Source organism: Protopterus annectens, chromosome 6.part0 (genome assembly GCF_019279795.1).
Source record: "Protopterus annectens isolate FY-2018-M chromosome 6.part0, PAN1.0, whole genome shotgun sequence".
Classification (NCBI taxonomy): Eukaryota; Metazoa; Chordata; order Ceratodontiformes; family Protopteridae; genus Protopterus; species Protopterus annectens.
Window position 1 is genome coordinate 1011647676 of NC_056737.1, and position 22181 is coordinate 1011669856.

The following is a 22181-nucleotide window of genomic DNA, read 5'->3' on the forward strand; positions in this document are numbered from 1 at the left end:
GTAGTACGGCAGATAGACCAGGACCAGCTAATGAGGGTCTGTAGGGCAGCAGGTAGACCAGGACCAGCTAATGAGGGTCAGTCGGACAGCAGGTAGACCAGGACCAGCTAATGAGGGTCGGTATGACAGCAGGTAGACCAGGACCAGCTAATGAGGGTCAGTAGTACTGCAGGTAGACCAGGACCAGATAATGAGGGTCAGTAAGACAGCAGGTAGACCAGGAACCACTATTGAGGGTCAATAGGACAGCAGGTAAACCAGGACCAGCTAATGTGGGTCAGTAGGACAGGAGGTAGACCAGAAACAGCTAATGTGGGTCAGTAGGACAGCAGGTAAAGCAGGACCAGCTGAGGGTCAGTAGTACAGCAGTAGACCTGGACCAGCTAGTGAGGGTCAGTAGTACAGCAGGTAGACCAGGACCAGCTAATGAGGGTCAGTAGTACAGCAGGTAGACCTGTACCAGCTAATGAGGGTCAGTAGTACTGCAGGTAGAGCAGGACCAGATAATGAAGGTCAGTAGTACAGCAGGTAGATCAGAATCAGCAAATGGGTGTCAGTAGGACAGCATGTAGGCCAGGACCAGAAAATGGGGGTCAGTAGGACAGCAGATAGGGCAGGACCAACTAATGAGGGTCAGTAGTACATCAGGTAGACCAGGACCAGCTAATAAGTGTCAGTAGTACAGCAGGTAGACCAGGGAAGCTAATGAGAGTCAGTAGGACAGCAGGTAGACCAGGACCAGCTATTGAGGGTCAGTAGTACAGCAGGTTGGCCAGGACCAGCTAATATGGGTCAGTAGGCCAGCAGGTACACCAGGACCAGCTATTGAGGATCGGTAGGACAGCAGGTAGACCAGGACCAGCTAATGAGGATCAGTAGGGCAGCAGGTAGTTTAGAACCAGCTAAATAGGGACATTAGTACAGCAGGTAGACCAGGACCAGCTAATGAGAGTCAGTAGTACAGCAGGTAGACCATTACCAGCTAATGAGTGTCAGTAGGACAGCAGGTAGACCAGGACCAGCTAATGAGGGTCAGTAGAACAGCAGGTAGACTAGGTCCAGCTAATTAGGGTCAGTGGGATAGCAGGTAGACCAGGACCAGCTAATGATGGTCAGTAGGACATCAGATAGACCAGGACCAGCTAATGGGGGTCAGTAGGACAGCATGTAGACCAGGTTCAGCTAATAAGGGTCAGTAGGACAGAAGGTAGACCAGGACCAGCTAATGAGGGTCAGTAGGACAACAGGAAGACCAGGACCAGTTAATGAGGGTCAGTAGGACAGCAGGTAGATAAGGACCAGATAATGAGGGTCAGTAGGACAGCAGGTTTCGAAATCTCATTACCACTATGTGATGTAGCAGAAAATCTGTTGAATGGCAACATTTGCACAACGTTTGATTTTGACTGGCACATATTGCTTCAATATGAAACCACATCAGGGCAGAGTTGTAGATATTCTCTATAGGAATAACATAGCAGTATGCCACAGTGTTTGTTTTGAATTTTTATATAAACCTATGTTCTGTCATTTTTGTTAAACATAATTTGAGGATATGAAAATTCAGTGTATGACATGCCTATCTGTAAATAAAGATGCCTTTGAACTTCAAGATTCAGTAAATGCAATCTGCATTAAGATATTTGAAAGTAGTGCAGAGCTTAGCCAGGTTATTTTTACCAGAAGCGGTGTCTGTATACAGACACCTATTGAATTGAATGAAAGCGCACAACTTGTGTTTATTAAAGTTTTGCTTGTAATGAATGGGGCTTGCTGTGCTTGTTTCTTCAAGACATCATCAGTGCCTACAGTTTTGTTTTGGACTGTATACAGACACTTAAAACTTCAGGCACTAATGACATTTCCTTCAATATAGTTTAAAAAATGAATTAAAGTCAGTCAGTCCTGCCTTCATTCCCATAGCAGGAAGAAGGTAAATATTTATCAAATTAATACGCCCTTCCATTAATTCATCACTGACAACAGACAGAGTGCAGAGGGCTTTTATACAATGTCCGATGCTCTGACACTTGTATTTATTTGACAAAACACAACTCATTTTCTTTAGGTAACTTGCAGAAAATGAATACCTGAGAGACATAAAACTCACTTTAGAAGTTATTTTCCTTGACAGATGTATAATACAAAATTAGAGTATGCCTTTTCAGATGCATACATGACCTTGTTTCTTTAATTGGATTATCTTGTCCATTACCGTTCAAAAGGAAAATTGACATCTTATGGGCTTTTGTACAAAGACGGCTCAGTACTGTAGATAGTTTATTTTACACTCAAATGATTTCCATAGTAAAATCTGCAGAAATAAATTGAATTAATTGCATGCAGTTGATCAAAGAGCAGATATTTTATTTTTAGCTGAATATACTCTCAGGAGAATGTAACACCTGAGAAACAACAGCACCATAAAATAAATGCAACATTATGAATAAACTTAGGACAAAAATGCAGATGATATAGAGATTCTGGCAGCAGATATATGGAGTTATATGATCACAGACATTCTTAACTATTCCTTAGTGGTAGCATAGCCTGTAAACAAAAAGAAAAAAATGAATAATGTTTGCTGATATTAATTATCAGTGGATTAAATTTAGTTTGGGGCTATTATTTAAGAACCAAGGAACTGTTCAGAGAAAAAAATAAAACTATTATAGTAGTTACTATGTAAGCAGAAATTACAGAAAATAACAGTCAGTCAGCTGGATAAGCCTTAGAATATGACCCTTGCGTTTTTTAACATCAACCCAGTAAAAATATATATTTTTTTCATGGTAATACATTGTGTATCTGTGGTGTGTCCTTCATTTTATTTATCCTTTGTTGGTCAGGTTAGTCCCGATAAGTAACAGCCTCTTTACAAGGCTGACCCAAGATGACATTTATACCAATGTATGGAAATGTATTATTGAATTTACAGAATAGTTCAAGAGAGTATTATGATATGGAAAAAGAAATATACAAGTCAGGGAAAATAATAAATTTCTGTTTACGCAGAGATTTTATTTGCAAAGGAGAAGGGAGAAAGAATCTTCATGTTTGGGCAAATAGTAAAGGAGTATATTATTAAAAGGAGGGAAATAAAAAAATATAAAAAGAGAGGCAAAAAGAACACGAGCAAATCATGAGTATTGTGGTAGAGCATGTGGAAACACAAATAAGATTAAAATCAAGGAAATAAGAGAAAATCGAAAGTAGAGACAAAGGAGGCGATAGCTTATTCCCCAGAGCACTCACATGGTGATATTCTTGCATATGTTTTGAATGTGTAGTTGAAAGTTAAGAGACTGGTCTAGCCAAAACCCAAGGTATTTGAAAGATGTAGTAATTTCTATGGTGGTATTGTTAACATCTTTAATATTAAGGAAGCTGGGTGCTATGGCTATTTTTTGATTGGTTCAAAACACCATTGCTTTTGTTTTTGAGGGATTGAATATACGTTTCTGGCCTATTAGCCACTGGTTGTGAGTTTGGAGATCATCTTGTTGCTGAGTTTGTATAACATACTGTGATTTGTTTGACCTGTAGATGACCATCTCATCTGCATAAACAATTAGGGGTATCTGAGAATGGTCAGATGGGTGTTTGTTGAGAAATGTGGAAAACAACAAAGGAAAAACACTGCCAGTATATGGATTTGAAGAAAAATGCCACAACCTTGTTTAGCGCTTTCAACAACAAAGGGGCTAAAGTGGAATCCTGGGGGTTCCTTTCATAAGAGATGCTGTTTCAGAGGAGCTGATTGAGTCCTCTTTCACCATGAAGGATCTTTTGGTGAGGAAGTCTACAAACTAAGGTTTTCATCATTCTTAATGCCTAATTCAGTTAATTTGTCAAAAATGAAGTTATGGTAAATTAGATCAGACTTTTGTGAGGTCAATAAAGACAGGTCCTGTCAGGTTGCCATTGTCCATATTGGATAGGATGTCATCTGTGAGGGAGTAGAGAGCAGGTATAGCGCTGTGTCCAGATGAGAATCCATGTTGCTTCCTGTATAAAAGATGCTATTGATGTGAATAGGCAGCAATTTGGTTGTAGATAATTTTATCTTGTATTTTACCTAAAGTGGGAAGTACTGAGATAGGACAGTATTGCAAAGCAGTAGTTGGCTTGGGTGGTTTTGGAATAGAAGTGACTTTTGCTGTTTTCCATTTCTGAGGCATAACCGTATTAGTTAAGCAAATGTATGTGTGTGTGAAAGGGCAGGAGATGTCCTTCTAAAGGTGAATGAACCAAGGGAAGAGGTTATCTGAGCCTGGATAAGCATTGTTTTGATGGACATTCATGTCTGATCCAAATAAATGTAAAAAGGGGACTAAAAACCACTTTTGGAATGGGAATAGTACTATGAAAAGGCAGGGAGAGGGTGACTGTGAGGTACTTTTCTAAGGGGAATAGTCCAATGAAAAGGCAGGTAGAGGTTGGCTGTGAGGCACTTTTGGAAGGGGAATAGTCCAATGAAAAGGCAGGGAGAGGGTGACTGTGAGGGGGGTAGGTTTATGTTGCTGTTGATGTGTGGCAGGTTGATGAACTTATTGTAGAAGTCAGTGCATGAAAGTTTGTATGTGGTGGTATTAGAGGGGTTTAGGGGAGTGGAGTTGTGTAGCATATTTTACCAGTCAACAGGTTGCTTTCTCTCCAAAATCTTTTATGTTTGGCTAAAATTGAGATTTGTTTGTTATGGTAATGGTTGTTTTTGTGTCTATAGATGGATTGCTTTACTAAATTGAATAGGGAGGTACATTTGGTTCAGGAATCTGTGGACGGCATGTGTTTCCAATTCTGCCACGCTTCATCATGTAATTTGAGGAGGTGTTTGAGTTTGTTAGATACCCAGTCATGTTTATGAGGTCAAAGTAGCCTTTGTACTAAGGGAAATAATTTGTTTTATAAGTGCAGTAGGGCATTAGTAAGTGTGTTACCTGTTTCACTGGTGTCTTTTATGGCAAGTAGGAGAGGCTAATCAAGGTAGGCAAGATGATTTTTAGGACTAGTGATATTCTGAATGGGTTGGGGTCTCAAGGCAATGAGTTTAGGTTTATATTTAACATTAGATTATGTGCTGAGAAAGTTATGGGACAATGATAACTAAGGAGGGGGCATGTATGGTGAGGTTAGATATCATTGCAGGATAATTAACTATTATAGGATCTAGTAAGACATGCCTATTGGGTTGAAGGTTTAGTCTGTTGGTTTCAGAGTTGATTTGGATAACACTTAAGTTGGCTACACATTCTGATATGTCAATGGCTTTTGGTCCTAAGTAATTAAGGTTGACATCTTCAAGAATGATTAAGATGAGTTTTGGGGAGCTCTGGCATATATATTTATAAGGGTAATGAAATTTGATAGTGAGTCTGGTGGAGGTAGATATGTACTGGGTATAAGAAGGTGTTTTTTGGTTGTTTGCTGGAAATTTTAAAAAGATCCAGTTAGGATCTGATTCTGATTTGCTGTTAGCTTTTGCAATGACTGTGGACTTTAAGGCTGTCTTTGAAGAGAATTAATGCTTATCCTCCACGTGTTTGCCTGGGCTGTAATTTTATAGGTGTGAATAGTTTGGTATGAGGTGACGAAAGCTATGGGTGTCGGGTTTTAGCCACATTTCTTTAATAGGTGTAATGGTAAGTTTATGCTGCAGGGTTCCAACATTAATTTGGTTTAATTTTGTTCTCGATACTGTGGATCTTAAGGAGGGTGCATGTAATATGGTGCTGCTTATTGGTTTAAGTTGGCATCTCTTGTTTCCAAAGCAGTATTTTTTAAATGTATTCCTAATGTAATTCTTGAGATTCAGAAGAGATGAAGTCTATGGTATGGGTGAGATTAATTCTTTACTTAAGATAAAATGAAATGTAATTTTGAGATTGATGAAAGATAAAAAAGAAGCTAGCTTAAAATGCTTTTGTATCAATTAAAATTTCTCTTACTGCATTATGTAAATTAATATTAGCATAATGTCATCTGAAAAGATCATTAATTTTTATTCATAATTGTTCCATATACCTATTCCATGAATTCTAGACTTGAATCTAATATGTATAACTAAAAGTTCGAAGATGAAAGGAGAACTTGGGAAGCTTTATTTAGTATCTTTTTTTTTAAGTTCAGTTGGTTCAGGTGTGAATGTCTTAGAACTTAAATACGTTTTATTGTCTTTATATATATGTGTTTAATTAAGGTAAGAAAATGATCTGGAAAACCAAATACTTATAGAACCTCAAGGAGATAATTCCAATTTATTGAAACAAATGTGTTCTCAATGTTGAAACTTATAACTATTACCTCTGCGTTAATACAGGTCATGTTATTTATCATAGTCAATATTCTTTTTAAAATTATTGTGGGTTTGCATGTTGGGAATAAGATCTGACTGATCATTAGTAATTACTAAAGAGATAAAATTTTCATTCTTTCAGTATACATAGACATAAAGACTTTACAGTCTACATTCAAGACAGCACTTGGCTCCACACTGAAATTTTAACACATGAAATGCTGAGTGCCAACAAGCCAAAGAAAAAAGACTGAAAACCTAAAAGAAGAGTACTTCTCAGAGATCACTCGCCTTTTTTAAACTTCTTTTTTTTTCATGGGACAAGTACCCTGTGTCCCCCTAACTTATATATACTAACCCTGAGATTGCCACATCTCCGAGAAAAGGGGATATCCTGGGAAATGGCCATGTCAGGTTTAATGTATGCAAGTCCACTTTTCAGCAATTTGGTCTTCATATTTCGGGACTTGCTCTAGTGGTCCTAACATTTCAATTGGTTACCCAGTTGGCTTATAGTCTGAGCAATCATTGAAATCTTCATCTTCTTGTGAGATAAGGGTAAAGGCATTTCTATGAAGAATGCATTATCATTTTTTCACTTCTATAAAAATATTGTGAACAATATTTAATTTATTGATGAAGAAGTTTAAATATCTCTGAGATCATTAAGTCAACATGATGTTTATAACTTTTAGACCTTTTATCCTACTGGTGACTTCTAAATACCTCATAGTTTTAGGTAGAATATTTGTAGTGTTTTCTGATAAGGTAGTCACTTTTCATTTGTGAACAAAACTTCTAAACTTGTCAGCTGGGCAGGGTATATTACTCGGGTCTATGGTAAATCACTGAACGCTCTTTCATCAAATGCCCAATGATCATATACTAAATATCAAACATTCATTCATCAAATGTTTGTTTCAGTGAATCTATGACACAGGGAAATTAATTAGTTGTCCAACATTGCACTGTCTCACACACCAAAGTTTTTAAAACTCATCCAGGTGGTGGGGCAGCACCCCCACACCCCCAACTATATATACCAACTCCAAGGTCACCCTACAATGGGGAAAAGGGCAAGTAGAAATTTGCCCTTTTCCCCACTGTAGCGCAACCTCAGAGTTGGTATATATAGTTAGGGGGGTGGGGGTTGAAGCCCCCACATTGGGTGGTGTGGGTGGCACAGCCCCCCACCTGGGTGGGTTTTAAATACTTTGGTGTATGAGACAAGAAAATGGACAAATAGTTTCTCTGTCTCACAGTTTTGCTGAAACGAACGTTTGATGAACGAACATTCAATGTTTAAATTTTCATCATTGGATGTTCGATGAAAGAACATTAGATAATTAACCTTAGACCCATATTACTCTTTTAATGATTTAGAGAGGAATAGTAGCTTATACATTCAGCTAAAATTCCTTAAATGTTTGTAATTGTATTGGCACTTCTTTGTGACTTTTTTCTCTCTAATATGAATGCAATCGATGATTTCCTTATTAGGTTATTCCTGCCTCTAGGGACATTAAAATAATCTCTAGCTGATTTTCTATACTTGTAAGCCTTAAAGGTGCACCAAACCATAACTTCACTTACTATGTCATTATAATTTACTGTCATAAGGATGTCTATTTCATTTAGAAACCCAGTACTTTCAATTGACTATGAAGGAACTCTGTTAATAATTGAAAGAGATGGACTTTGCTTGGGAACACATCATGTTTGGATGCCACAGAGTGATCTGGGTACTAACCCAGAGATTAATTGATCTTTTAAATGTGAACTTTTGCTGTAACATCCTGTAGATGTAATTCAATGACACAGGGAGAGGTAAACAGAGGAACTACATGGAAATGCATTATGTCATCAGGGCAAACAGTGATCTGGGCACTAACTCAGAGATTAATCAAACTTTTAAATCCCCAATTGATCTATAAAGACTTTGTCTTGGTAGTAGCAGTTATTCAAATACAGGTTGTGGTGAGGAGGGGAACTGCATAACAATGCATCATGTCTGCATACAAAACAGTGATCTTGGGCACTAACTCAGGGATTAATTAATCTTTTAAATCCTGGTTTGTCTATAATGTCCGTACTTTGGCAGTAGCAGTAATTCAATGATGCAGAGTGGCAAACTGGAGAATTGCATGGGAATGGATCATGTCTGAATGCCAAAAAGTGATTTGGGCACTAATCCAGGAATTATTCAAACTTTTAATACCCAGCTCTGCAATAACATCCTTACACTGGCAGTAGCAGTAATCCAATGACAGTAGAAGTCATGAATAGAGGATTTGCATCAGAATGCATTATGTTAGCATGTAATGGAGTGATCTGGGCACAAACCAGGGATTACTCAGTCTTGTATATCCCCTGCTGTGATGTAAAGTCCTTACTTTGGTAGTAGCAGTAATCACATGACAGAGGAAGTGGTGAACAGAGGAATTCTATTGGAATGTATCATGTGTGCAAGACAAAGAGTGATCTTTGCACTAAGCAAGGGGATAATCTAATGTTAAACCCCCAATTGTGCTATAACAGTCTTATCATGTCAGTAGCATTAATCACATGACTCAGGAAATAGTGACCAGGAGAATTCCATGGGAATGCATTATGTTAGCAAACCAAAGAGTGGTTTGGGCACCAACACAGGGATTAGTCAAGCTTTAACATTCTCAGTTATGTTATAAAGTCCATGGGAATGTATTATGTTAGGAACACCACTCTTAAGTATTCAATTGCCGTACCACCTTTATCATTCTTATAAGAAAAGCGCAGTCTGGGTCTGAACTGTCTGCAAACAGCTAAAGTTAACTTTGAACCTAACACCACTCTTAAGTATTCAACTGCGGTACCACCTTTATCATTCTTATAAGAAAAGTGCAGTTCGGGTCTGAACTGTCTGCAAACAGCTAAAGTTAACTTTGAATATGTGTCTACCTGTCTGAGCCAATATTCATTTTCCCCTGGAGAGCACTCTGCTTTGGCTTGTAAGCAGCCACCCCCCCCCTACACACACACACACACATTCATCTTCCACTTTCTCTCTTATTTCCTTCTGTTAGCAAATAGTATCCATAACTGATCAATACTGTGTGTTTGTTAATTTAAACTGAGACCACAGTAGCCTACTGATACAAGGTTATCCTGTTTTTCCACCTGAGAAATGGTTAAGAAATGACTTACAGTTTCAGAGCAGTCCTTGGTCAACTCTGATTGTTTCTTAAACACAAACTTGTCTTTGCTTTGGCTCATTAGCAGCAGTACAAAAGAACTGCCTGCTCACACCCTTGTTCTCCCCCTCCCCCTTCCCTGTTTATTACCTTATGCCAATCCCAAAGTTAATAAATATTACCTGTGGCAGGCACCATTTTTAAAACTACAACCACCCTTTGTCACTATCATATGTTCATTTATCAGTTTACTCTGTTACCTAATTGTTTCCAGCCCCCTCATAAGAGCTATTAACAGGGTCTCTACCCGCTTCACTCCCCACCCTGCCCCCTATTTCCTCCCGCCCCCTCATAAGAGCTACTAACAGGGTAACAAATACTAGTAAATATCCAGACCAAATAAAAACATCAAGTCCACAAGCTTGGAGAAAGAAGAGCCGATCAATACTAATTAACGTAGAACTTTATTCGAGTAAAACAATAAAAATGCCATCAAGCGCTTTTGCTTGGATGAGTACCAGGCTTATAAGTGTGGGGCATGCAAACAATGTTCTTATGTAATCAATGACAGCTCCCTATACATCCCCTCTAGGAGGTTTAAATTTAGGGCTGAACACTATTACAACTGTGGGGCAAAGGGTGTTGTTTATTTAGGTTTGTGTACCCATTGTCTCAGTTTTTATATAGGTAAAACTGAGAGAACCCTTAGAAGAAGAATATACGAACACCTTTATGACATCTCTAAGAGGAAAGACACCAATGCCTTTTTTAAACACCTTGGCTCATGCCCCAACATGCAGATTAAATTCATGGTTTTAGAACAGGTTCTGCAGGACAATAGAGGGGGTGATTGGGAGGCCCGTCTGGAGTATAAAAAATTGTTGTGGCAGCTTAAACTGAACGCAACAAGACCATCTGGTCTTAACGAAAGCATTAGTATTGCTAGTGTATTGAAATTAAGAAGGGCTAAGTTATGATTTTAGGTTTTTCAGAGCCTAAATTTTGTGAAGAGGTGTTTGTACTTTTTTTAGATGTTTTAGACATTTTTACAAAGTTTTTTATGCCTTTTATGATGTTTTTAGCATGAGTTTTGCACAATTGCATTTTCATTGGGTATACTATTAACAATTTAACGTATGGTTTATTTACTATTTATTTACTTATTTTTAACCTGTAACTAGTGCCTTTAAAGCTAATTGCACATTTAATTTATTAACACCATGGTCACATGATTTCCCTGATGAAGTATTTAAACTTGCAATTTGAAAAATGGATTATCTTGAAAAAGCCTGGTACTCATCCAGGCGAAAGCGCTTGATGGCATTTTTATTGTTTTACTCGAATAAAGTTCTACGTTAATTAGTATTGATCGGCTCTTCTTTCTCCAAGCTTGTGGACTTGATGTTTTTAGCTACTAACAGGGTCTCTACCTGCTTTGCTCCCCACCCTGCCCCCTATTCCCTCCCGTCCCCAGTGGTCCTACCTTTATTACAGTCACAAACCCCTCCCATCTTTCCAATAGCCAACCACAGCGCTAACCCAACACTACCTCCTCCATCTTCCCACTACTATCACACCTCCTCAACTAACATGTACAAGCATACCTTACCTATGCTCACTGCATGCATTCTTCTTGCATATCTTACATCCTACCAAAGCTCTATCATTCCCGCACGCAACCACTACCACTGTACTACTACTCACACTACCACTCATGTCTCACCCTCACTCAGCTCCCCTCCCACCAACTCAAGAACCATTCCTATGCACCCCCCACATATTCTACCAACTATATTACTCAAACATAAAGCATCCCTACAACTTAACATAGTAACCCTCCCACCATACCTATTACCCACAGAGCACAATCATAAATTTCCGTAATAAACAAACACATTCAAAAACTGAGAAAACTAATAACCTCATTCATATCAAAATTAGCCCTAAGTGGAGACATCCACCCCAACCCTGGCCCTACCATCTCCAACCACAATCCTCATAATCAGACTAGAAACCAAAACTTCTCACATATCACAGCTGATAGAAAGCCAAGTGACTTCCTTCTACTAAGCCTAAATATTAGAAGTATATCCAACAAAGTCAATGAACTCCATGCCACCATAGACTCGTACTTCCCAGATATAGTCATCCTGACAGAAACCTGGCTAAAACCTCACATTACCAGTGAGCAAATACTCCCTACCAGTTACAGCATACTAAGAGTAGACCGGCTAAACAAGAAAGGAGGGAGTGTAGCGATAATATTTAAACAGCATCTAAACATCCAGATCTTAAAATCATCAGCTCAACAAATAAGCAATGAAGAAATAATATATACCAACCTCAAAATATACCAAAACAAAACCATCAACATAATTGGATGCTACTTCCCACCTGGCCAAAATATCCCTCCACTAGAAAACCTCCTCAGCTGGTCTACCCACCATCTCCCCCAAGAAACTATAATTTTAGGTGATTTCAATATTGACTGGCAATCCTGTTCTGGCAACCATCCAACCCATCATGTAAACCTTCATGGCTTCACCCAACTAGTCCAGTCTCCAACCAGGATAAATAAAAACTCCATTAAGCACACTACCCTGGATTGGATACTAGTCAGTAAGAACCCCAGTCATATATAACAGGCTGCTTATCAGATAGCCTCAGTGATTACTCCCCAACATTCCTACTCAAAAAATACCTATACCAAGCTAAACCTGTCATCTACCGTCAAATACGTAAAAAACTAAACTTTAAACCACTCACATTCATCTCATCCCTCAAAGAAAGTAACAGGCATCCTCTAAAGTACCTCAGTCTTGATGACGCAGTTTAATTTTTTAATATAACCTTCCTGAGCATCCTTAATTACTATGCCCCCATAAGACTTTCCAGAACCAAAGCACAACCCTCCCCATGGCTTCAGAAAACAAGTAAGTCAGAAATGAAAAACAGGGATAATGCCTGGGAGCAGTGGCACAAAACCAAAACCCCCTCAACTAGACAGAAATTCCTAGAACTACGCAATAGAGTCAAAAAGCTAATAAAACAGGACAAATTCCAATACTACCAGTCTACCCTAGACTCCTCCCAACACAGCCCCAAACAATTCTGGTCCTCCATAAACTCCATCCTCCACCCAGGTAAAGTCAGTACCCCTCCTCCTAACATCCCTCACTCCTCCGAAAATATTGCTACCTCATTCAACACACACTTCACAAAAAACATACTATCACTAGCTAAGCAACATAACTCCCCTCCCCTCCAACCCACACCTTCAACTAGTAATCTCCCCACTACCTTCTCTTTTTCTCCTGTACCTACCTCCAACATAAAAAAACTCTTAACTAAACTTAAGCCCACCAAATTAGCAGCAGACAACCTCCCAAGTGAATACCTACAAATCGCAGCTGATGCTCTGGCCTACCCAGTATCCATATTTATTAACCAATCTCTGTCAGAAAGTTACGTTCCTACACTGTGGAAAGTATCACATATAATTCCCCTCCACAAAGGCGGCCCCTCCACAGAACTAACCAATTACTGCCCCATAGCTAATCTCTCTCCACTCTCCAAAATACTAGAGAGATGCATACACTCTCAGGTCTCAGACTACCTCCTTACTAACAACCTCCTTTACAATACTCAGCATGGTTTCCGACCAAACCATAGCACCACCACTGCCTTACTCTCTTTTACGAACACTATCCTTCAGCATAAAAACAATGGCTATCTCTTCTCTGCTACTTTCCTAGACCTATCTAAAGCATTTGACATGGTCCCACACAAACAACTCATCTCTGTCCTCAGTAACCAATCCTTCTTTCAATCAGTCACCAACTGGTTTCAGAGTTACCTGTCTGACCTCCAACAATCCGTTGTATGGCAGAATGACATATCTCCCCAACTACCTGTCTCCATAGGGGTACCCCAAGGATCCATCCTTGGACCCCTACTCTTCTCTGTTTTCACCAATAATCTAGCCTCTGCCACCAAACATGGCACACTCATACAATACGCAGATGACTCAACCATCATCTGCTCAGCCCAGTCCCTACCCAAACTGCAAAAAGTCACACAGGAAGCCTTTTTCTCTGTTGAAGCTTGGTTATCCGATGCCTAATTAATACTCAACCCAAACAAAACTAAACTACTCATCTTCCAACCCACCAAACATACTCAAAACAACTCTCACTTTAACATCACAGTAAAAGACAACACCACTATAGACCCAACTGAACACACCAAATTGCTAGGAGTGGAAATAGACAATAAACTAAAATTTGACATTCACATATCCATGTTCATAAAAAAGTCCACAAAAAACTAGGAGCGTTATACAGAAATAAGCAACTTCTCACCAAAGCAGCAAAGATTTCAATAGCAAATTCCCACCTTATCTCCACCCTACTTTATGCCTCTCCAATATATTCCAACCTAAGGCAATGCGATCTAAACAAGCTAGACCTGCTACAACAAAATCGCCAAATTCGCCAGAGGGGCATCCTACCGTAGTCACCACTGTCTCTCACTTGCTGAACTGGGCTGGCTTGAACTCCCTCACCTTCTTCAATGGTATCAACTCTCACTCGCCCACAAACTAGCAAACCATCCACTAAATGTCCCATCCCTCCAGAATCTACTTCAACCCTATCGCACCACCAGACCACTAAGATCCAGCAACAAAAATCACTTGCAGATCACTAAAGCCAGTAACTTTGCTGGTGAAGCACTATTCTCTTGCGCCATAGCCAAATTATGAAACTCCCTCCCACCCACAATTACCTCCGTACCATCATGCACCCACCTCAAAACTTTACTAAAAGCGCACCTAAAAACATGCTGGCTATGCCCTTGCAACTCTCACTCTAATATCACCCACCCCATCCAACCACTACCTTTCTTTCCACCCCACTAACTACCTTGATTACAAGCCTGGTACTTATTATACAGCAGGAACTTCTTATTGTAACATTTGTTAATGTCTGTTATGTACTTTGCAGATAAATATTCTAGTTGTCTACTGATGTACTATGTTCTTCATCTGTAAATATGTTTGTAATTAATTGCTATGTTAATCAAATTGTTAATCGCTATGTAATCCAATGTAACTACTGTCTGTTTATTTTAACTGTGGAGCTTTTCTCCCAGGGCCTCCGCTGAAAATAGACCTACGTCCAGTCGGACACTCCCGGTCAACAAATGTAAATAAATAAATAAATAAATAAAATAGTGATCTGGGCACCAAACCAGGGACTAATTGACCTTTGAAATTCCGAGTTGTGTTATAAAGTCCTTACATTGGCAGTAGCAGTAATTCCATGACACAAGAAATGAAGGACAGAGGAAATGCATGCCAGTGTATTATATTTGCATGCCAAAGAGTGATCTGGGTACTAACCCAGGGATTAATCAATCTTTTAAATCACCATTTTTGCTACAACTTCCTTACCTTGGCAGCAGCAATAATCAAATGACACAGGGAGTGGAGAAGAGGGGAACTGAGCACAATGGATTATGTTACCGTGCCGAAGCGTGATCTGAACACTAATCCAGGATTTAATCTATCTTTTAAATATCCATTCATGTTGTAAAATCCTTTCCTTGACAGTGGCAGTAATCCAGTGACAGAGGAAGTGGTAACCAGGGGAAGTGAATGGAAATGCATTGTGTTAGTGTCCAACACAGTAGGCAGTGGGCAGGGGAATTGCATGGGAAACCCTTCTTCTGATGACTACTTTTAACTTAGTTCTCTCCTAGCAAGATGCGTGGCTATAGATGGACACTAGGTGAAGGCCACCATCTCACAAATATGTGTGTGTGTGTGTGTGTGTGTGTGTGTGTGTGTGTGTGTGTGTGTGTGTGTGTGTGTGTGTGTGTGTGTGTATGGAGTAAAAAGATCTGATCACCACCATAGTCAAATTCATGGTGATGATTTGGGAATTTTTAAAGGTCATGTCTGAACTTAAAGCATGAAACATCATACAAGAATCAAGACTGTAGGTGCTTTCTGAATGGATAGATAAGCAGCAACTGAAGGCTGTTACCCCCTGTACTACACACTCATCAAATTAGTGACCAGCAATTTAAACCACACAAACTAGAAGTAAAGCTGGAGACTGGCACCTAAAAGGAAATGCCAGTACTAGACTCTCGTCAAATTAGTGACCAGCAATTTAACTCATTCCATCCAAGTATCATCTCTAGGTGCATCTGAGGTTATCTCCTACTGATGCCTCTAGGTGTCAAATATTACTTGTTCATATTTGCATCAATGATTCCAAAACCATGCTATGTACAAGTTTTTAAAAGATTTCATCGTAAATCTTGCACAATTGCAAACTCAACTGCCTTAATATTCGACCGCTGTCTAGTGCAGTTAAAGAGATATTAACTGTTGTTTTATGATATTTATGTGGATATAATTTTCACATTTTTCTAAATATCTCAACAACCAAGTAACACAAACAGAACTCCTTAGCCTGGTATGAAAGCTCTCAGCTAGCTGAATAAAATGTTGCTGAGAGTGTGTGTGTAACTCGAGTGGTTGCTGAAATATTATAAGTCATTTACAAAATATTACAAATGTAATAGTTACTTACTATGTGTACTGTGACCTATAAAATTGGTTTAAGACCTAGAACCTAAAGAACACCATCACTATAAAAATAGTTTGTGCTGAAGAGTTTGACATTTATACAGGAAATCATAATCCTAGGTGATGTTAATATCAACTGGCTATCTTGTAGTAACAATCCTCCAGCCCAGCATCTAAACCTTCATGGTTTCTTTCAAGTAATTCAGTCACCTACCTGGATAAATAAAAACTCTAACAAACATACTACTATTGACTGGATATTAGTCAGTAAAGACCCTCAGTCATACTTAGCTGGCTATCTACCAGACAGCCTCAGTGACCACACTCCAACATTCCTTCTGAGGCACCACTTAAATTGTGCTAAACCCATCATCTATAGGCAAATCCAAAATAGGGTAAACTTTATTCCTCTTTCCTTTATCTCATCCCTTTAAAAATATGATTGGACACCACTAAAGTACCTCAGTCTGGATGAAGCTGTCCACTTCTTCAATAGCACCTTCCTAAACATCCAAAATACACGTCTCCATAAGAAATGTCAGAGTCAAAACACAGTAATCCCCTTGGCTACAAAAAAGCACCAGGGCACTAATGGAAATCAAAGATAAAGCCTGGGACCCCCAGCGCTTAACAAAACCCCCCTCCTCTAGACATTCATTTCTAGAGTTGCTCAACAAGGTCAAAAAGAAAATAAAAGAAGACAAAACCCAATATTATCAGACTGCCCTAAACTCCTCCTATCACAACCCTAAGCAGTAGTTCTGGTCCACAATAAACTCCATTCTCCACCCAGGTAAAGCAGGCACTCCCCACCTACCACTCCCCCTTCCTCCAGCAGTATTGTTGACTCATTCAGTAAACACTTTACTGAAACCATTCTGTCTTTGACTAAACAACACAACCTTCTATCCAATCTCCCTACATCAAAACCAAATACTCTGCCCACAGTCTTTTCTTTTTCATCAGTGCCTGCCTCCTATATAAAAAAAACTTCTATTGAAACTTAAGCCTACAAAACTTGCAACTGACTATCTCCCCTCTGAATACCTAAAAATAGCAGCAGAAGCTCTAGTTTATCCAGTCTCTAGCTTAATTAATCAGCCCTTATCAAAAAGCTATGTCACCACACTGTGGAAAATACCCCACACCATTCCCCTCCATTAAGGTGGCTCCTCCTCTGAACCTTCCAATTACTGCCCCATAGCTGTCCTTTCTCCACTTTCCAAGATACTTGGGAAATGCAGTCATTCTCAAGTCTTAGACTTCCTCTTAGCTAATAACCTCCTCTCCCATACCCAGCATGGCTTCAGGCCATACCACAGCACTACTACCACCTTGCTCTCTTTCACTAATGTTATCTTTCATCATAAAAATAATGGCCTGTTCTCCCCTGCTATATTTCTGGATCTATCCAAGGCTTTAGACATGGTCTCACACAAACTACTAATCTCTGTTCTCACCAACCTATCCTTTTCACACTCAGCTACTAATTGGTTTCACAGCTATCTAACTGGCCACCAACAATCAGTTGTCTGGCATAATGACCTATCTGCTTGACTTCCTGTAACATCCGGTGTTCCCCAAGGCTCCATCTTTGGCCCCCTACTATTCTCACTCTTCACCAATGATCTGTTCACAGCCACCAAGCATGCTTCTCTTATACAGCATGCAGATGACTCCACCCTCATCTGCTCAGCCCCAACTATACCTGAACTTCAAAAGATCACACTGGAAGCCTTTTTATCTGTAGAAAGCTGGCTGTCTATTGCCCAGTTATTACTCAACCCGAGCAAGACTAAACTCCTTATCTTCAAACCCACTAACTGTAACCCAATTATCCCCAGGTTTAATATTCTATCAAAAGACAATACTGTCATCTCCCCAAGAGAACACACCAAACTGCTTGGTGTTAAGACTGATAATCTCAGATTTGACACTCACATTTCTCTTGCCATAAAAAAGGTTCACAAAAAATAGGTGCATTGTACAGAAACAAACAATTCCTCACCAAGACAGCCAGAATTTCTGCTGCCAATTTCCATCTAACTCCACTTTACTTTCATGCCTCTCCTATACTTACCTACCCTAGACACACAGACCTAGACAAGCTCAAGACTTGTTACAATAAAATTTCTAAGTTTGCCAGTGGTGCATCTTATCACAGCCACCACTGTATCTCACTTAGAGAACTTGATTGGCTTGAATTCCCTCAATTTCTTCACCTGAATCAACCTTCTCTCACCCACAAGTTAGTAAACCATCCTCTTAAAGTCCTATCCCTTCGAAACCTTCTCTAGCCCTAATGCTCCACTAGACCACTACGCCCCAGCAGCAAAAATCTACTTCTAGTGACCAAACCAAAGAACTCAGAGGGAGAAGCACTATTCTCCTGCATCATATCCAGATTATGGAACAATCTCCCCCCTCTATAACCACACTACCTTCTTGCAATCACTTCAAGACTGCACTAAAAACTCGCTTAAAAAGTCTCTGGTTATGCTCATGCACAAATCCTGACTAGTAACCCTCCTTTTACCTCCCCTTCCTCTCCCTTCCCCTAGCCACCATACCTCACACCGTCTGATCACTGCATTCCTTCCTCTGCAGGCTCTGGCTCACCCTTTACCCTCCCCTTCCCTCCTCACTCTCTCAGACCTGTTATAACATGCTTAACTAACTCACTTCATCTAAATACATATCCAACTGACTTACACCTAGCTTCCTCTCACTACCCATGTATACTACTCAGTCAGTCTCCTCTCTTAGTCCTCTATCTTTCCCTTCCATCCCATTAGCCCTTCTAGCTTGCTCCACCTTCATGTGAAGCATCTGCTTTATATTTGCTTGAGTTTAGTGCAATATTTGTATACCATGCCCCAAGATTCTCACTACACCTTTCTAAACATACTGGAAAATATTAATATAAAACCAAACACCCTAATACTCAGTGATTTCAACTACCCTGCCATTAACTGGGAAAACTATTCCTGTACCAACACCTTTGCCCAACGGTTCTTGGAATTCATAAATTCCAATGCCCTGGATCAACTAATCCACAGTCCCAACAGGGGCTCCAATATCCTAGACCTGGTCATTACCAACATGGGAAATCGATGCTCCACACCTATGGTCACCCCCTCCTTGGTCAGGTCAGACCATAAGCTAATCACCCTTAACATCCACATCACACTCCCACCCCCCAGTAAGGAAACCTCCATAAAACATTTCTCCAAAGCCAACTTCATGCTACTCAAGTCAGAAGTGACAAACTTCATGACACCCATGCAGACAGGAAATGAAAGTTCGACTGCTGAGTCCTACACTAAGGCACTGTACAAGCACTTCCACTGATGCATGAATCGTGCCATCCCAAATAGAACCAAGATGCACTCCTCCAAAAAAAGGAAGCCAATCTGGTGGTCTCTTGCCATAAACAAACTTTACAACAAAAGGGAGAAACTGTTGCAGAAAAGAGGAAAATCCCAGGATGCAAAAAACTCCCTTACCAGCCTCAGTAAAAAGCTGAGATCCCTCATAAAATCCTCCAAAGCTAGTTACAAAAATAAAATTGCCAAAGATTCCAAAGACAACTACAAGGCATTCTATAACTATGTCAAGAATCTAAATGGCAATGCTCAGATCTGCTCTGAGCTACAACAGAATGGCCTTAAATATACTGATTCCAAGGATATTGCCAATATCCTGGCAGATCGATTCAGTGTCAACTTCCCCCTCTCACCCCCTAAATGGCCCATCTCAATACCGAAAGATTGCCAAATTCTGGTAATAACGGCCACACAGGAAAAAAAATGCACTCTCCAAAGCTAGGAATACAGCATCCATGGGACCAGATGACATCCCGGGCTGTGTACTACATGAACTACAAAATGAACTGGCACCTCATCTAAGTGTCATGTTTAATCATACCCTCACCTCAGGCTTCATGCCCAATGAGTGGCACACAGCTACAGTTATCCCACTCCACAAGGGGGGATCCACCTTGGATCCCGGGAACTACTGCCCCATCAGTCTGATGAGCCTGATCTGCAAGGCCATGTAACATATTATCATGGAACTTGTAAACAAAGACATTGGCAACCTTAAAACACTGGCCCCCACCCAGTTTGGGTTTGTGAAGGGCCGATCTTGTCTCCTGAACCTGATTGACTTCTTCAAATCAGTCTCCAGAGCCGTGGACAAAGGTAAGGCAGTCCACACAGCCTATCTAGACCTTGCCAAGGCCTTTGCCACCATCCCCCACTCTGGAATCATAGATAAACTTACTCAGCTGGGAATGAATCCCTACATCACTCGATGGGTTGCCAACTGGCTTACTGACAGAACCCACACTGTAAAAGTAGCTGACTCAAAATCCAGCTCCAGACAAGTGACAAGTGGAGTACCTCAGGGTTCAGTCCTGGGACCTCTCTTGTTTGGCATCTACTTCTCTGAAGTACAGGCCAACACTAAGGGACTCTGGCTAACAAAGTTTGCAGATGACTGCAAACTGGGAGCCATTATTGAATCCCCAAATGATGTCAATACTCTACAAAAGGGCCTTACAGAAACAGATGCTTAGTGCCAGAGCCATGGGCTCAAGTTCAATGCCAAGAAATGTATAGTTATCCCCTTTGGGAAAAAACATGTACCCGCGGATTACCACATAGTTGGCAGTACACTAAACACCGAAAGTGTGATAAGAGACTTAGGGACACAGGTGGACAGTGGTCTCACCTTCAATAACCACATCACCACAACATTCAGGAAATCCTTCTGTGTGGCACACCTCATCACTAAGGGCTTTTCATCCAGAAAATGGAGGTCATTGTCCCACTGTACTCATCCCTCATTAGACCTATTATAGAATACAATGCCCCATTTGGTATGTACCTCTCAAGACATCTGCAACAACTGGAAAGGCCACAGAAATACCTCACTAAAAGAATCTCAGGCCCAAAGCAGATGCCCTATGCTGACCACCTTAAAAAACTCCAGCTATACTCTGCTGCATATTGTCTACTCCGAAGTGATCTCTGCTTAACATACAAGGCCATGTCAAACCCAGAGTTGTTGGACATGCTACACTTAAAGAAATCCCAATCCCTCAGAGCCACACACTCCAGGGATCTAAACGTTGTCATCACAATAAACAAAACATGTTGGAGGGATAGGTTCCTGACCCAGAGACTCCCCAGACTCTGGAATAGACTGCCCATACATGTCAAGCAAAGCACCTCTTTGGCCCTCTTCAAAAGGAACCTTGATGGCTGGATGGGAGATAGGAAATTCACCCCAGGGATCATGTCAGTTGCCCTGCTAGACAGGGGTCTAGGGAAGTAAATAGTGTGGGAAGAAATAGCCAGGGAATTGTTATGGCTAGGCTTGTATAGGCCCTAAGGCCGACAGCCTAGTACCAACCTATGAACTTATGAACCTATAAGCTTTAGGTATATGAGTTTAGAACAGTATCCGTTTGAGCTCAGTACTATCTGTATATACATCCTACCTTTATTCCTAGCCTTTAGCTAGATATTGGTATATCTGTTCATTACTATGTTTCATGTTGTATGTATAGCTAATGTTTGCTGCAGTATGTATTATTTGCTGTTGTTCTTCATGTGCTCTGCTGCTCATTTATTGTTCTGTGGAGCTTTTCTCCCTGGGCCTCCACTGAAAAAGGACCTGTGTCCAGTTGGAATTTCCCAGTAAACAAATGTAAATAAATAAATAAATAATACTTCTTTAATAATCTTTATGGTTCCAGAGATATGAACAGTTGTTTGAAATGTGAGGGCATAATGTGATTTTGTCAAAAGGCTTAGGCTCCGCCCATTGGAAATTAGAGTGCAAACTTCCTGAGCTCCATTGAAGTGAATGAGTTAAACCACACACAGCCGACCTTAGGCATAGGCAAACTAGGCAACCGCCTAGGGCGCCATAAAGGTCGGCCTTGTAAAGGGTGCAATTTTTTACTTTATTTATTTATTTATTTATTTATTTTATTTTAATTAATTTAGTTAGTCCATTCTTTCTTCTCGGTGCCTGCTTGAGGGCACCGGAACCACAGGGCAAAGGGGGTGGTGAGCGCCCTGCCACTTTTACAGCATCACGATATTAG